Source organism: Dreissena polymorpha, chromosome 14 (genome assembly GCF_020536995.1).
Source record: "Dreissena polymorpha isolate Duluth1 chromosome 14, UMN_Dpol_1.0, whole genome shotgun sequence".
Classification (NCBI taxonomy): Eukaryota; Metazoa; Mollusca; class Bivalvia; order Myida; family Dreissenidae; genus Dreissena; species Dreissena polymorpha.
Genome location: NC_068368.1, coordinates 45,468,200 through 45,484,852, shown reverse-complemented (window position 1 = coordinate 45,484,852; position 16,653 = coordinate 45,468,200). Strand labels below are relative to the sequence as shown.

General features: G+C 34.8%; 1 protein-coding gene across 2 annotated transcripts in view; it reads right to left on the bottom strand.

The window, feature by feature from the left end:
• LOC127857918 (discoidin domain-containing receptor 2-like) overlaps positions 1–16,653 on the bottom strand; it is a 177,549-nt gene that overhangs the window by 66,332 nt on the left and 94,564 nt on the right. The window lies entirely within an intron of this gene.

Genomic DNA, 16,653 nt, shown 5'->3' with positions numbered 1-16,653 from the left:
TATTCATAAAGCATAGAAGCGTGTCCACTTGAACAAGGATAAGTAATGCTAGGGTTGTGTTTTACGTTTTAATGGCGTCCTTTCTCCAAGCATAAATGTATATAAAAAAAACAATAATAACAATATATCGTACATGTATATGACGTTATGCGGCGGCGTCACACGACGTCGCGCCAACGGCGGCGTCACACGCCATCGCGCCGAATTCTCAACATTCTCCTGGCCGCGAAATTTTTATAAGCACTAACAACATTATGAGTATTTAAATACATTAAATACATTAATCAAACCTACTTGTACTTTTGAAATTTCAAATGTCCATTACACTGGAAAGAGTTAAACACTTTATTGCACACAATTAAAAGTCAGTTGGCGTCACATTCTACTTCTAGCGGGTATAGATTTACGATATGTCTGGTTGTGATTCCACCGTTCGGAGGCGCTTGGCCCTCGTCATTCCATCATTTCTGGTGAGAAGCTCGTCTACCACAGCAGGGTCCACTGAAGTCTCGGTTTAAAGTTGTCATGCACGATAACAACGTAGCCCAAGCGTATCGGCTGATTGTTTTTGTCTGGCTCGTTAAGTATATCCGCTGGAATGAAGAGTTCAAGGCGATATTTAGGTTACTCGCTATTGACGACCATTTGTCAACAATGTCCACCGTTAGTGATGTGTTCCTGTCATAGCCGTTCTTCCATGGTTTTTGTACAAGTATTTTTGCACAGACAGTCACTGAACTGAGCATCCCCATCGGGTCGTACATTCTTAACGTCTGTTGAAGAATGGTTCGTTTTGCAGCCGTGCTTGATGTTTATGTCTCACGGGAAACTAACTTCGCCAAGTCGTCAAATTCATGTGTGCTGCTATGCCCATCCTCCGATGCCAATTAAAAAATGTTTCTTTAATAAGACTTACCTTACTATTCTATTTTTAATTTCGACTTAATATTATTCACAATAGTATTCTGTGTGAAAAACAAATAATGTGTCCCCACTCTATCTTATATACAGTTATGCAATAAAATCAGAAAAAATGGTTAAGTATTACGTAATTAGAAAATAAATCAAGATATATATAGTTTCTGTAAGAACAAATATGCAATAAGGTAAAGCTTTATTCCTTTTAATGGAAAAATCCTTTTAAACGGCACAAAAGGATGTAAAAAAAACAACTGAGATATCTGGAATAAAAATTTAGGTGCAATACTTTGGAAAAAAAAAAACACACTTAGAGTGTTGATTGGCCTTACCGCTCTTCTGACTCCAAAACAAAAACAAGCACGATGTTTCTTGGCTTCACTTTTCCTTTCGCTCTGAAAATATAACAAATATTAATATGAAAACTACAGAAGATTGCATTAAGAAGTGTCAAATAGACCAAACTGGGCGTATAAAGGGACATAGGTTTCTGTTAATATAATCGATACATATAAAATAGTGTTAATGAAAATAATGCAATGCTTAAAATCTCCTATCTGAAATAAATAATTAATATACACATTAAAACACAAAGAGAAATTGATTTTTAAATGCCTAGTACATTATAAAATATCTAAATAAAACTAGCTTACATATAATACAGCAAACAAGATAAGAACAGCATAAGCCGAACTGCTGATAACATGCCCATTTATATCATAAACCCTGTGTTTGAAAGAGCATTATTGCATCACCAAAGTTATGCTATTTATTTGGGCACATCAAACATTGTGACAACCTTACATTTGGAGAAGTAATGGAATAGCACAATGACGGTTTTTGCTTTTATAATTTGACGTGCGAAAACAAATATTTAAGTGTTAGGATCTTTTTAATACATTAAGTATATTAATAAAGGACAACCACAGTGGTCAACACCGAATTGTACAGTCGTGTTAAACTGTGTAAGATGTTTTTCATTTCAGTAAATACCTGCCTTATTTACGTAAATTTAGATTTCGGTAATAACTGTTGATTTGACATAATACAGGGCTACATGTCTGGCTTGGTTTCGCCTTTACTTGTAGATTGTTATCTTTTCCATTTTGATTCAAAAGAAATGTCAAAGACTAATACAAAAACGTATAGTTTGAGACCAAACTTTAATTGCTTATTAGTACATGTACATTGCCAATCTTATTACAACTAAACGTGAAGGATGGATCCTTTATGTTTGAGTGAAATGTATACAAGAAGCGTTGGACTGGAGATCATATTAATCAGATTGCGCAAAGTGTAGTCCTCTGGCACAGCTATTCGTAGAAGACACTCTCAGCTTTATCGTATTGTCTGTTTAAGAGACGTCCTTGTAAATAAAAAAAATTTGTTGGAACCTTCATAAGCCAGCGCTGGACAACACTACTTTTAATTAAAATTTCTTAACTTATTTCCTTTGAGAAAAGTTTTCCTAACCCAAACCTCATACTTAAAGACATATTTTCTTACTTTATGTATGCGCGAGATGCTAAATAGCATGGTCTACCAATATAAACAAGTGTAACTCCAGCTGCTGGAGCAGTATTGCATTCCCATTATAAACAATATGTTGGTTCTTTATTTAAGGCAAGTAACTAATTACCTTAACAGTACGAAACAGCACAATACAAAACAACATAAACACATAGAGGAATAAATCTTGGGCAACAGCCTTGGAACGGTTAATGCAAAGCATTGGGAGTTTAAACCGGTTTTAGAGCGCTAAACCTCACTCTTGTCCCAGAAATATTCATGATATATATAAGTGTAAATAAAATTAAACCTCATAGCATTGCAACACAAATTAAACAATAATAAAAGGTTATTAAAATGCATTGAATTCAATAAACATTTAATATCTCAATGGTAGGAAGGAGACCAGAGCAACGGAGTTACATTTTTTTTAGGAACGATGAAATGAAATTACGAACACGTGTCAACTATATCCCTTATTTTAAGAAAAAGATTTAAGAATATCGCATCATACAGTTAATATTTCAGATCATCATCGCAAATACAGGAAGAAGCAGATGGGTGTAAGAGATCCATATAACATAGCTTGGTTGTTTATGTGACTGCTTAAACAATAAATTAAACAAGAAACGCCTTTCTGAGAGAAAATATTAATAAAGTTTAACGATATAAACCCAAGATAGGCACCCTATGCAAAAATCAAATGGGTCGGTAATTTCCCAACTATATTTTTACATCAGCAACCGTGAATTCCGCATTCCCGCCGCAAACATTCCTTATCACATACACGTTATCATCTGGCGGTGGAATTCGGAAAAAAGATGAAAAGACTGTGAAAGAGAAAGCATTAAAATTGTGTACTCGGCGCGGTTTTATCAGGACATGCATTTAAATCATTGAAACTTTGACTTTTTAAAAATATCTCTTATATAAAATGTTCGAAATGTTGTAGGTAAATAATGGTACATTTTTGGCATTTATTGACAGCAATATGCAATTTGTACCTCTAAGCTTTTATTCCTAACACAGGTGGTTAGCGTGTGGCTATGATATTAATTAGTGAAAACATCATTTTGAATGATAAATAATCATATTATAACGAAAAATTAACTTTTCTGAAAAAAAATATTTCACTATCAAATATATATATAACAAGGTATGCAACTCAAAATCACCCCAAAACGGGGTGCATCGCTTTGAACAGCCATATCTTCATCAATTGTGCAGCGATTTTCACGATCTCGGTCTTATTCAACGCAGAAATTAATTTCCTTTCTGGAAATGTATATGTCTTGCAATATTTTTACAAATGCTGGGTCAACTTTTAAGAAATAACACGATACACAACACGCATGACCCAGTTGACAGTGATCATGTATTCTTTATGAATGAAATCTCCAGTTGTAAAGACACACCTCCGCATTGGACCAATGAAATCACTCGTATGTTTAAAATGTCAGTTAGTTGAAATGTATGTAAACAAAGGTTTCAAACGGCGCTGGACAGTTAGTCTTGATGCAGAATGTAACGACAAGAACGGTAATAATGTTTTTTCATACGTTTTATTGAATTATGGTATCGAACTACATGAACTTTGTAGGGAAGTTGCCCTTTACTCCGTGAAGATTTCAGTCTTAAAGACAGCATGATCACTGTCAACTGGGTCATGCGTGTTGTGTATCGTGTTATTTCTTAAAAGTTGACCCAGCATTTGTAAAAATATTGCAAGACATATACATTTCCAGAAAGGAAATTCATTTCTGCGTTGAATAAGACCGAGATCGTGAAAATGGCTGCACAATTGATGAAGATATGGCTGTTCAAAGCGATGCACCCCGTTTTGAGGTGATTTTGAGTTGCATACCTTGTTATATATATATTTGATAGTGAAATATGTTTTTTCAGAAAAGTTAATTTTTTGTTATAATATGATTATTTATCATTCAAAATGATGTTTTCACTAATTAATATCATAGCCACACGCTAACCACCTGTGATTCCTAACACTGTCACTGTTGTTTGCTTATGTAAGAGAAATGCTAACCCATGAAGATCAATTCTAACCTGAGAAACAGTATCTATTTGACTACGTCTTTTTACCTTTGTGCTTACATTGTTTGTTCGAGATGTGAATTAAATTTCTTCTTTGAACTCCCCGACGTCATAAATTGTTGAGCCTCAGGACTTAATTTCATAAGCACACACTTGCATTCTCATGATTGTGGATTCTGTGCGAAACAGTTGCATCACCTACTCAATATTCTATACCATCAATAACAGTTGTTTCTCATCCATCCAAACGTATTGTGTTTGGTATAATGAATGAAGCTCGGACTCACTAATAGCCGACTGAAAGCCATGAACCACGGTATTTCGAAACCATGCGCGTTGTTCGAATGTAACAGTTTCCAAAACGAAACTTGTTTATTTGTTGTAACCATGAGCTGACAGGCGTAACCTTCATCTATCTACTGTTTTCTAAAAATAACACTATTAAACCACCCTTGATAAGTAAATTAAACCATCTCATTATGCATCATGAAATAAATACTTGCTCGCCTTCAATGCCCTGATAATTCGTAACCAAAAATACCGTCATGCCGGTTTACTAAATATAACACTAATTAAACAATTTCAAGGAAGTTTATTTCAATAAAAGATATATACCATACTGAAATTAAAACATACATAGCTTTTAATTAAGAGGTATAACATGTCATAAGAGACACCTTAAACTTAATTACTTTTGCCCGAATCTTTGAAACAATTCCAGCCACATCTGCCCCTGGGATGTATAGCAGCGGGCCGGTAGTTCCGAAAGATCCCCTTCAAATGTACATGTCTACAGGATTCACCCCGCTGCTTTTGGTTCCACCAATACCTGATGAATTTCAAAACATTCAAATATCAAATTTTAGGTACTCTAGCAGAAATGTCAAAATGATTTGTGTAAAATTGATTATAAAATGCCCATGAGCTAGCATTGGTACCTTATAATGCTTAAATTAGACTGGGGAATGGTGTTTTACCATATTGGAAATGTGTCTGGGTTCTTTGGGTTGGGGACAAATGCGTCCTTTTGAAAAAAGGGACTTTGGTGTTGTTGTTGTTTTCTTTATATATTGTTTTTAATTATTATAACAGTGTGTTTTATATTATACAACTTAAGTTCAACCTTTAGACGGGAGGGAAACTAAATTTTGAGAACTATTCTAAAACAAATACATGTAAATAAGCGGGATCCGTCAATTGCGAATGTGTTAGTGTCATTTGTGAAACATATCTAGTTTCTGACATTAGAAATGGGGCCGAATTTCGACAGAAAAACATCCAAAAGTCAATACTCATAGGTGAAGATTTGGACGTCCGAACAATTTGAGTCACAAAAACAAATTTCTTCACACAAAAAGTATGTATGAAAACTTATAGTGTTGGAAAACAAGTAATATAGATTACAGTAGTTACTTTCTGAAAAATATGACACAATTTAGTATCAAATTTTGACTTTATCTATCACTTGGAGTCTTCTAACGAAAAAGGTTATTCAAATCAATATAGCTCCCTTATTTTATAACGGATTGTGTTGAAATTTGGATTCAGACTAGTTCAAGGCATATCTTATACTTCATGTAAATTTAATTGAAATTGATCAACACTAAAATATCAAACATAACAAATTAAAATAATCACTGGAAAAGAAAAATTATAAAAATTGTACATCATAAAACAATAATGTGAAAAGTAACACGCATTAACGTACACGTCTAAATGACAGACCGGCTTGCAGCATTGCGTATTCATACGAGCCATATTGTTTTTATGTGGTGTATCAGCCCACCGACAATGGTGAAATTGAAATTACATTGGAAAAATAATATAGCGTTGTACTATACATGGTGACTTTTCGAATGCACTATATTTCGACTTAAATATCTCCGTTCAACAAAATATTTTGATTTAAAATTGTACATGTGATCTTTTGACTACAGTATGTGCAAGCAAACAAAAGAACGTGTGATCTTTTGATTACAGTATGTGCAAGCAAACAATAAAATCATTCTTCCGTGACGATCGGATGCTTCAGCAAGTTGGGAAGGTAGCCTGCAACATGCCGGTTGCACTGTTGCGCTTCTAAAAATTTATACGGCACTTATCGATTTTAAAAATAAATTTATGTTTCCTGGTGTATCAACCAACCGTAAATGAAGAACTTAAAATTATAATCATACCGCGTTTCAACATGTTCACGTCCAAAACAATGAAACCACGGCTACCCCAAGTACAAAAGCGCCCTTTTGTCACGGATGAATGATTTAATAATAATTTTGCACAGAAAATTGTCAAATATTCACATGTGCACATTTAAATCAAAATCTAAACTCTTTATTGAGATATTTAAGTTCGAAAGTGATGCTTTAGAAAATTTTCCAAGTGTACTTGTGTTATCAATAGTCAATCCATTTACACATGGGAATGTTAAACGAATCAAACCAACCATTATAACACAGCACAAATGAGTCCTAACCGCCTGGGGGTTTGAACGTACTGTTAATGAAGCATCATTGTTTTAAATGGCGTTTTAAAAGTATGATGGTAAATGATGATGAGTTTTGGAACAAATGCATAATTAATGATATTTAAAGGGATCTTTTCACGCTTTGGTAAATTGACAAAATTGAAAAAAGTTGTTTCAGATTCGTAAGTTTTCGTTTTAGTTATGATATTTGTGAGGAAACAGTAATACTGAACATTAACCATGCTCTAATATAGCCATTATATGCATCTTTTGACGATTTTAAAACCTAAAAATTATAAAGCGTTGCAACGCGAAACGATTGAATAATTTGGAGAGTTTTGTTTTTGTCGTTAAATTTTGTGAAACTACGAAGATTGCTTATATAAGGTATAAAATACGTCAAGAATGTGTACTCGGCGGAATAGCTCAGTAGGTCAAAGCGTTTTTACATCAGGACTCTGGCAGGACTCCAGAGGTCACTGGTTCGAAACCTGCTCCGGGCAATGTTCTTTTCCTTTTTTTAATTTTTTTCTTGATTTTTTACTGGAGCTTTTATGATCCAATGTTTACATTTATCAATATAAAGCATTTAATGAATAAGTTAAAAAATGCCAAAATCTGTGAAAAGGCCCCTTTAATAGTGACATCATTTTTTAGAGGAAAAAATCACTTTGGCCGGAAAATATTCTGTACATCGAGTTTTCCAATCTTACAAAAAATAGCTTTTTAACTAAAATGAATAAAATCCCACAGCGTTATTTCCTCTAGAAAATCAACCATACCTTTTGCATGATATAAATGCATCATGACTATGAAAAAATGGCTTATTTTAAAGGGCTCATAGATCACGAACATTTCGATTACTGCTTGAAAAAATAGTGTTTTTGTTTGCACATTTGTACTTCATGGTAATCATATTAGTTCACTGTCATTCAATAGTTTTACATATGTTCACGTAGTTCCCTCCACGACCTTATAACAGTTAAATTGTAGCGATTGGCAAAAGACAACTATGACATTTGAAGATCTAAATACATTTATTAAGAAGAAGTGTGTGTAAGTATCTCAGGAACAGAACGCACTTTTTTAATATTTCATGCATCAAGTAGATTCATGTCAAATGCAAATCTAAGTTAGAATCGTAAGTCGGTTCGCTGCTGCAACATGAAAAATGTTTTGTTCGCTTTTTCAGCCTCGTCAATTTTCCATCACACTTTGACCCTACACTTGTACCACGAAGTCTATACGATGGATTTAGATATCGACATAAGTCAATGGAAGTGTCAATGTCAAAAGTTGACATCGGCTAGAGATCTTGTCCGCACATTATAGCTAACGCACTGCAGATTATGCATGGTCGACAAGACATTTTAGGCTGCGTAAAATCAGTCATCGTCAGTTGCATTTTCTCGCTGTCGTCGTGATTCGCTGACATAAAAACACACAGATTTTTGAACCAGCTTCATGTGGTTCGCCAAGGACCCCATACTTACGTATTTGTAAGAGAGCTCTGTTGGGGAAAAATTACATTCGACTTGTCCAGAAACTTCAAAAACATTTTCAAAAACAAAATACTGCAAGTAAGGATACTTTTTTTCCGTCTCATGCAATCTCTCTAAAATTAAGGACGTGTTTGGTGAAAACGGTGGAAAATTTCCTTATGCACTCATTGCCTTCCCGCGTAGATTGATCATAATCTTCCATATTGTTGCTAATTTGTTCGGTAGTTGTATGTTTAGAGCATGCATACGTTCACGCGAGGCTGTTAACACATTTACGGACAAAAACGTGTTACATTTACGGTAGCTAGATACAGAACACACAATAATTATCAAAGACACATCTTTGAGTCTTTTCACGACGCTTTCAATGCATTTAATAATACAAAAATCCAACGATATATAGTCATAAAATGTCATGCATTTCAATTAGTTTATTTGATAGCAATTTAAAAACAATCTAGAATCGGTAACATTAAAGTTACACAATTGTTAATAAATAAATCTTTATTAATGTTACCGCCAGAGACTTTGTTTGCACCTTAAAGTTTATTGTCTGTGAAATAGGCCTTTTCACAGAATTTCAAATTTAAAAGAAAATACCACAAAGTATAATTTAGCCTGCAATCATGTGTTTAAATTTAACCAAGCTGACGTACACACGCACATCGAAAAGTGGAGAAGATCAATTGAAAATTTCATTTTAATATTTAATTTCCAAGAGTCCATTTATACCTGCAGAAATAGATGTGTTCTTGCAGATGTATAAATTATATGCCGCGCAGATTTGTTTGTTAACACAAGCCAGGAGAATCAATAAAATACCACAATAATAAAGGGTAAACAAATCTTAACTATTTTGAACAATATATATTACACTGAACAGATAAAACAAAATTATGTCTGCCGTGGGGATCGAACCAGGAACTTCAAGAAGCAAACGTTAATGTGCTATTACAACACCACGAATGCTTTTAATATTCAAATGAAGTCTAAACCCTATTTTGGTTATAGGCGTTTCTTTTAAATTATCGTAATAAAGCGCTAATAAGCTTTACAAATGTTACAGTTTCTACCTCTGATTATCATTAAACTAAACATAATTTTATCATGTTCCTTTTATTAATTATGATACACACATTGTTTTCTCAATCTATGGCATGTTTTTGTATTTACTTTCGTTTTGGCAAAATGTGAAAAAGTCCATTTAAGCTTCAAGTGTTAGTACTTTTTCAGAACTTGCAACCAAGAACAAATATGATTAAATTCTGCGACTTTTTCCTTCGATATAAATTACCCGTAAAGCCACTTTCCCATTCATTAAACATTTCTAATTTCCAATTTTCCGTCCAAAAACTTTTCAACAGAAAAGGCAGAACAAAGAACATTTAGATGGCGTTTTGCAAAAGACTCGTTTATTTCACGACGCGAATTTTTCCAATTTTATAATGCGTTTGCGCATTTTGTTAAACTCACGAGGAACCTGTACTTTCACAGATGTGCAAACAGAATCGCTGAAATTGTATGTGATTTATATGACCACACAGACAACCACTTTTTCTAAATAACATTACATAAAATGATCGATAATTAAAATTTATTTACATAAAGACTAAACAATTCATATCATTAGATCTGAAAGTGATAATCCGAACACTAAACCGTTGCTTCAAAATACACATATTACATTTATAATAATTGACAGCCAAGGTCAACCCGTTTCGTTTCCAATACTACATATAGTAGGTTAATAAACATCACACGCTTTTTCGGATTTATAACTCATCCCGTACTGAAACGCGCTCTAGATATATTAACATTCGTTATCTAACACGACGGTTAAATTACATGCACATCTATATTGTAGGTAGACATTGTTTATAGATCAATGTACTTCGGTGTTGCGCTTCGAAAGCAGGACGCGACTCACATTAAGGACGACATACTAAACTGTCGTTCTAGAATACTCTGATTTGATTAAGAGTACGTATGGAAGCCACTTAGTTGGAATTGTGGCGAAAAGTTTCGGGTAAAATACGATGCCTTACGTTTTTTCACTATTACAACATAGTTACATCCCTAAGATTACCATCTAACATATGGAAATGTCATGCGTATTCACAAATTGAGGTATTCCCGTAAGTAGTGATATGTTAGGTTTTGCATATGTTCGAAATGTATTGCAAGAAATCTTTCTTTTAAATTAGGGTGGTGGTTTTGTCGGTGAATGAGAAGTATAATTTGTAGTAATCGTCGAATGCGAAGAGCAGTCGGAAACGTCTTTAGTATTCAAGTCGTGATCTTCGGATGAACAAGCTCGGAACCGCTCGAATTGCCTATGTATAATTGCTCGCAAGTCCATTGTCAGTCATTTTGCCGTCTGTCCTGCGAGCGCAGTGGTTGGGCCACCTAATTTTGACCTAGGCGACCCGGGTTAATTTCCCGTTCCCAGAAGCATGTCTATTTTGTTGGTTGTCACCATACCGGACATGTGGGGTGTCCTATTGGTACTCCTCTTTTCGACAACGACACAAGTCCACAACAATCAGTGCAAAATCTTTCAGAAACAACGAAATAGCTGAGAATTAAAGCTATCATTCAAAATTATTCCAATTTTTCGTGAGTCTTGCACGCTAATTATGCAGGAGTGCTAGTGCACATCCCGAATCCACACATAATGTAGCCTTAGACTCGAAAAAGACGTTATAAACCCCAAAATAGACACACTGTCAGACAATTTCAACATGCTGTCAGCTAAGCGCAGTGGTTTGTATACGCGCTTCTAACCTATGCGACCCGGCTTCAACCATCCTTCCCGGAAGAAAGTGAGTTTGATTGGTGGTCACAATACCGGACAAGTGACTTTCCTCCTGGTACTCAGGTACCTCCTACCCACCAACATTAGACCACACTTAAATAACTAATATATATATATATATCAGTAAAAAATCAAAAGATAGACATTGCTGTTAGAATTCAAAATTCGTATCAAGTTTCGTGAGTCAAGTAGTTAATAAGGTAACACAGCTAGAACACGCTCCGGGTCCACATTTAATGAAGCGTCAAACGCGGAAGGATGCTATAAACTTTAAAATTGACTTATCAGCCAGTGTGCGGTACACGCGTGTTTCATCTAAGCGATCCGGGTTCAATCCCCTCTCCCGGAGCAAGTGAGGTTGGTTGGTGGTTGGGATAAGTGGAGTTTCCAGCGGGTACTTCGGCTTTCCCCATGCACGTTGGCTGCACATTACAGTTTCATTACGGTGCTGCCAGTGTTGCAGAGGTGGTTTTGAAGCCGATGGAAACTTCGAAGACAATTCGAATGGCCCAAAGTATCCGTGGTGTATTCTAGGTAAGGTGTCTTGGAAAGACATGGGGTGTCACTGAAATAAGTAGCCTCATTTAGGCGCAGGTCAGCTTTGTGGAACCCAGTAGCACCATTTAGGCATAAGTTAGCTTCGTTAAAGCCAAAGGCCTCCGGGGCGAAAAGAACACCGTCATTAAATCAGGGAGCTTAACTGCGCCACTGGTCGACCTCAAGTATGTAGTCCACATTGTACGTCGCACTCTAAATATGCTAGTGACTTCATATATTTTTATTTTGTCAATCAAAGGCAAGGTATCCAGAGACAAGTTATTAATCATACAGTTGCTCATGTAATTGGCCAGAAGGCACATCGGAATTGTTAGACCGCAAAGCGGTCGATGGCTGCCTCGGAAAGTCGTCCTCTCGCTACACAATAATCTATTCCCTGTTATTGACCATCCAGGTCGCTTTGAGCCATTAGTATGTACTACTAAAAGCTTAAGAGGACTTGTTTACATATTTCACAGTTTTGGAAAAATGGCATTAAATATGTTTACTTAAACTTATATAATTTTAATAAATTGTTTAACCAAGAAAAACAATAAATAAAACATATTGTCATCCTCGTGTTTCGAACCCGAGACCTCTGAAAGCAAAACCCCACGAGCTAGCGCTGCGCCTCGTCGTCGTTCTTTTTGTGAGGCGAAACAGACCCGCTTTAGTAATGAACGACGTTTTTGTTTCGAAATTATCGATGCAAAGCGTTCCAAATGCCTCATAATGTTATCGATTTGGAATGATGAATACGATTATGACGTTAATGAATCAATAGTTCAAACATTGTTTATAGTCGATAGCGTTATATCGTTTGATTAAAGATAATGCATACAATTTGTTGAATATGTACGACAATTATTTAAACAAATCGCTATTTAAACAAACCGTGATCAAGTTATGTTGAAGCATTAAAGGAGAAATAGGACACGACCCTTTTCAATGGATGAGATAGTATCTATTACCATGGCCGAATCACAGATGTGTTATAAATTTGTCTATAGATACAACGTAGGCGGTAGACAATGAGCGATAAAATGCAATACTAAAAGGTTGAACGAATAATTCGAATTCAATCCATAAACAACAACGTTTCATTTAAAAAAACAACACTTTTATGTGGTTAACAGGGAAATATCAGTTATTTACAAACGAATATTCGCCTTATCAAAAAATATCCTGCTTACAAATGCAAGATAACAGTAAACAATATCGATCCATTTCTTTTTTATTGTTTTTGTACTCAAAATATAACCCTTTAAAAATATATTAAAGTTGTAACGGCAGTTAAAAAGAGTTCCGCGGTCGGAGACAAATGCCCCCCACCCTCCAAACAGGGCTTTGAACTAGTGACCCCAATTGTCAATAGGGGCTAACTGCTGTCCAAGGCGAATGCACATGTGAAGTTTTAAGCCAGTAAGTCAATTTGTTGACGAGTTATTGATCGGAAACGATTTTCACACTTATTGTGACAGTGAGCTTGAACTTTGACCAAGTGATCCCAATTTTAAATGGTTCATCTGCTTTCAAAGGCAAATGGGCATGGGAAGTATCAAGCCAATCGGTCAATTGGTTGACAAGTTATTGATCAGAAACGATTTTGACACTTTTTCAGACAGTGACCTTGATCTTGGAGCTAGTGACCTCAATTGCTGTAGGGGTCATCTACAGTTCAAGGCCAATACACATGTGAAGTATCAAGATAATCGGTCAAATCGTTTACGAGTTATTGATCGGAAACGATTATACACTTATTGTGACAGTGACCTTGATCTTTGAGCTAGTGACCCAAATTTCAATAGAGGTTATATACTGTCCAAGGCCAAGGGACATGTGAAGTATCAAGCAAATCCGCCCATCCGTTTACGAGTTATTGATCATAAACGATGTTCACTCTTATTAAGACATTGACCTTGACCTTTGACCTAGTGACCCGAATTTCAATAGGAATCATCTACTTTCCAAGGCCAATGCACATGTGAAGTACCAAGCCAACCGGTCAATGTTGACGAGTTATTGATCGGAAATGATTTACACACTAATTGTGACAATGACCTTGACCTTTGACCTAGTGACACCAATTTCAAGAGGAGTCATCTACTGTCCAAGTCAAATGCACATGTGAAGTTGCAAGCCAATCGGTCAATCCATTGACGAGTTATTGATCGGAGACGAACTGGTCTACCGACAGACCGACAGACTGACCAACATTCAGCAAAACAATATACCCTCTCTTCTTCGAAAGGGGGCATAATAAAAAGTAACGAAATAGTTTGTTTTTGGTCAATATTGATTTTTATTCAACCGTAATCATATAAAATAACTATTTTTAATAGAATCATCATTATTCGAGTCTGGACACCTATGGTCGAATTAATTAGTCATTTTAATATCACCACTGTTCTACACGACTCTTCGTATACGAATTTCGTTATGGGAAAACTAGGCTAAATGCATGAGCATTAAGTGTATCACAGCTTGGTCTGTGCAGTCCGCACGGTCTAATCAGGGACAGCGTTTTTCTCTTTTATGGAATGTTTGTTAAAACGAAGTCTCTTCTAACCTAAAATACACTTTATGCGTAAAGTGTCTCCCTGATTAGCTAATCTGTGACGACACTACGCAGATACGATAAGCCAAGTTTTCCCAGAACAAGTCTCATATGGCGACCGTGATCTGTGTTAAAATAATAGCAATATCACAGAAGTCGGAGATTAAAGAAGCGAAATTCGAAAATGAATGACAAGTAACACAGTTATCTTACACTGTGATTAAATTATTATAATATTTGTTGTGCAACAGTCCACATTAAAAAACACACATACAATTAGTTAAATCTTTTATTTATTTAAATTTAACGGCGCTGGATGATTTCTTTGCGTTTGATTGTGTCCGTACTTTTCATATAGCATGCGTTTTTCTACCGTTTTGTATCCTATGCGTATTTTACTTGTGTAAATAAACATGCGAAAACTACTTACACCGTTTTCATTATTCTGCAAAGAATCTAAATTAGACAAACACCAATTGCAGTAGAGAGTGCGATGTATATATTAACTTTCAAGTATAAAAGGTTTGTAACTTCTGCACTTGCTGTTTTTTCATATTATATATGGGTTTATACTGTGTTTATTACTACTTTATATGTTGACTGTAATAAAGTTAAGTTTGACATCGTCTGCATCGTTTACTTCTCTAAAGAAATATGGTTTAAACCATTGCAACTTGTTTCGTTGTATGTGATATTTCACTTTTTGAAAGTAATATTATGAATTTAATGTATATTGTATGCACAAACATCTTTAAAAACAATTTAAGATTAAGATATGAAGATAGCTCATTCATAAATTTCCGGTATTTGAGTAAGGCACAGATGTTTTGATTGTGAAGATAATACTTAATTCGTTGAGGTACACATGTTTTAGATGTGCACAACGGTGTTATTAATACAAAATACAAAAATCTATATTAATTACATATGATCCTATACGACAAAAAGGCAACAAACAAACATAAAAAGAAATAACCAAGCGCCATGAAAATAACGATAAAATGATTATTCAGACAAATTTTAACAAAGAATTTCCGTTTGTATTCATTTGTTGTAAAACCACACACACATTTTTTTTTAATTTACAGACTAGTTATTAATGTATGAATTTTCGTTCTTTAAATAAAACCCAGATATATAAAACTCTCACACGTCTAAGTTTCCTACAATGTTTGAAAACATGTTAATGTTTTTTTCATATATATGGGTGTTCAATCTTTATCTATATTGAATGCGTGTTATCGTATGCGCTTAAGCCAACGTAAATCGTTATATTGTAGTTGATATATGGTTAACATCTTTTAACAACTGTTATATACAAACAAACTTAATAAAGATATAATATATATCCAGAAAATATTATAAACAAATCACCGTTTACATTCATAAACAGAATTTCTCGTGTGTAGGCTGTTCGTTTTTACCACGGAATAAACAACGTTGGCATTTCATCGGACGTCACCAATAACGAATGCGATATGGGTTACTGGAATAAGGCGACAGTTTGAACTTCCTACGTGTATTTCGACTTCTACACGCAGCACAAGACCATATCACAATTGATTTTTTTTCAGTTCAAACTAAATATCTGAATATCTAAATATCCGAAATATTTATTTCAAATTTATAGACAAAACACAGGTGTACGGATGCACAAAAACACAGCAAAAACACACATGAATATATTTGGGGTCACCGCCTCTGAACGCTGAATGCACACCCGGTTGTAAGGAGTCCAAACCGTATATTGCAAACCCGTTTGTAAGGAGTCCATACCGTATAATGCAAATCCGTTTGTAAGAAATCCAAACCTGATATTTGGCTCAGAGTCACAGCCAAAACATGTGTTTATAAAGATAAGACATGCGTTACAAAAATGAAGATAGCCATTCTAGCCAAGAATACAATATAGAACTAAATACTATTATAGATTTATTTTAGTACCTGAAAATAATCTGAAACTAAATGAAAACTAAAGGTATACACCTTTTTCTTGTTGCATCTTAAGAATTAAAACACACACACACATGTATGTATATGTGTGTGTGTACAACAATATGTAGTTACTGCTATCTGTAATGACAAACATAAAGATCAACATGACACACACCGTCTGCAAGAAGCAATTTAACACATTATTATATTATTCATTCTAAGACGACAAGCGTTTGGAATTCTATAGTCAATAACGGATGAAATGTGTTGGATATTCTGCAATATTCATGGCTATAGAAACTTTTTTTAAGCAGTTCTGGAATATGTTCACAAGATGTACATATATAATATATATATATATATA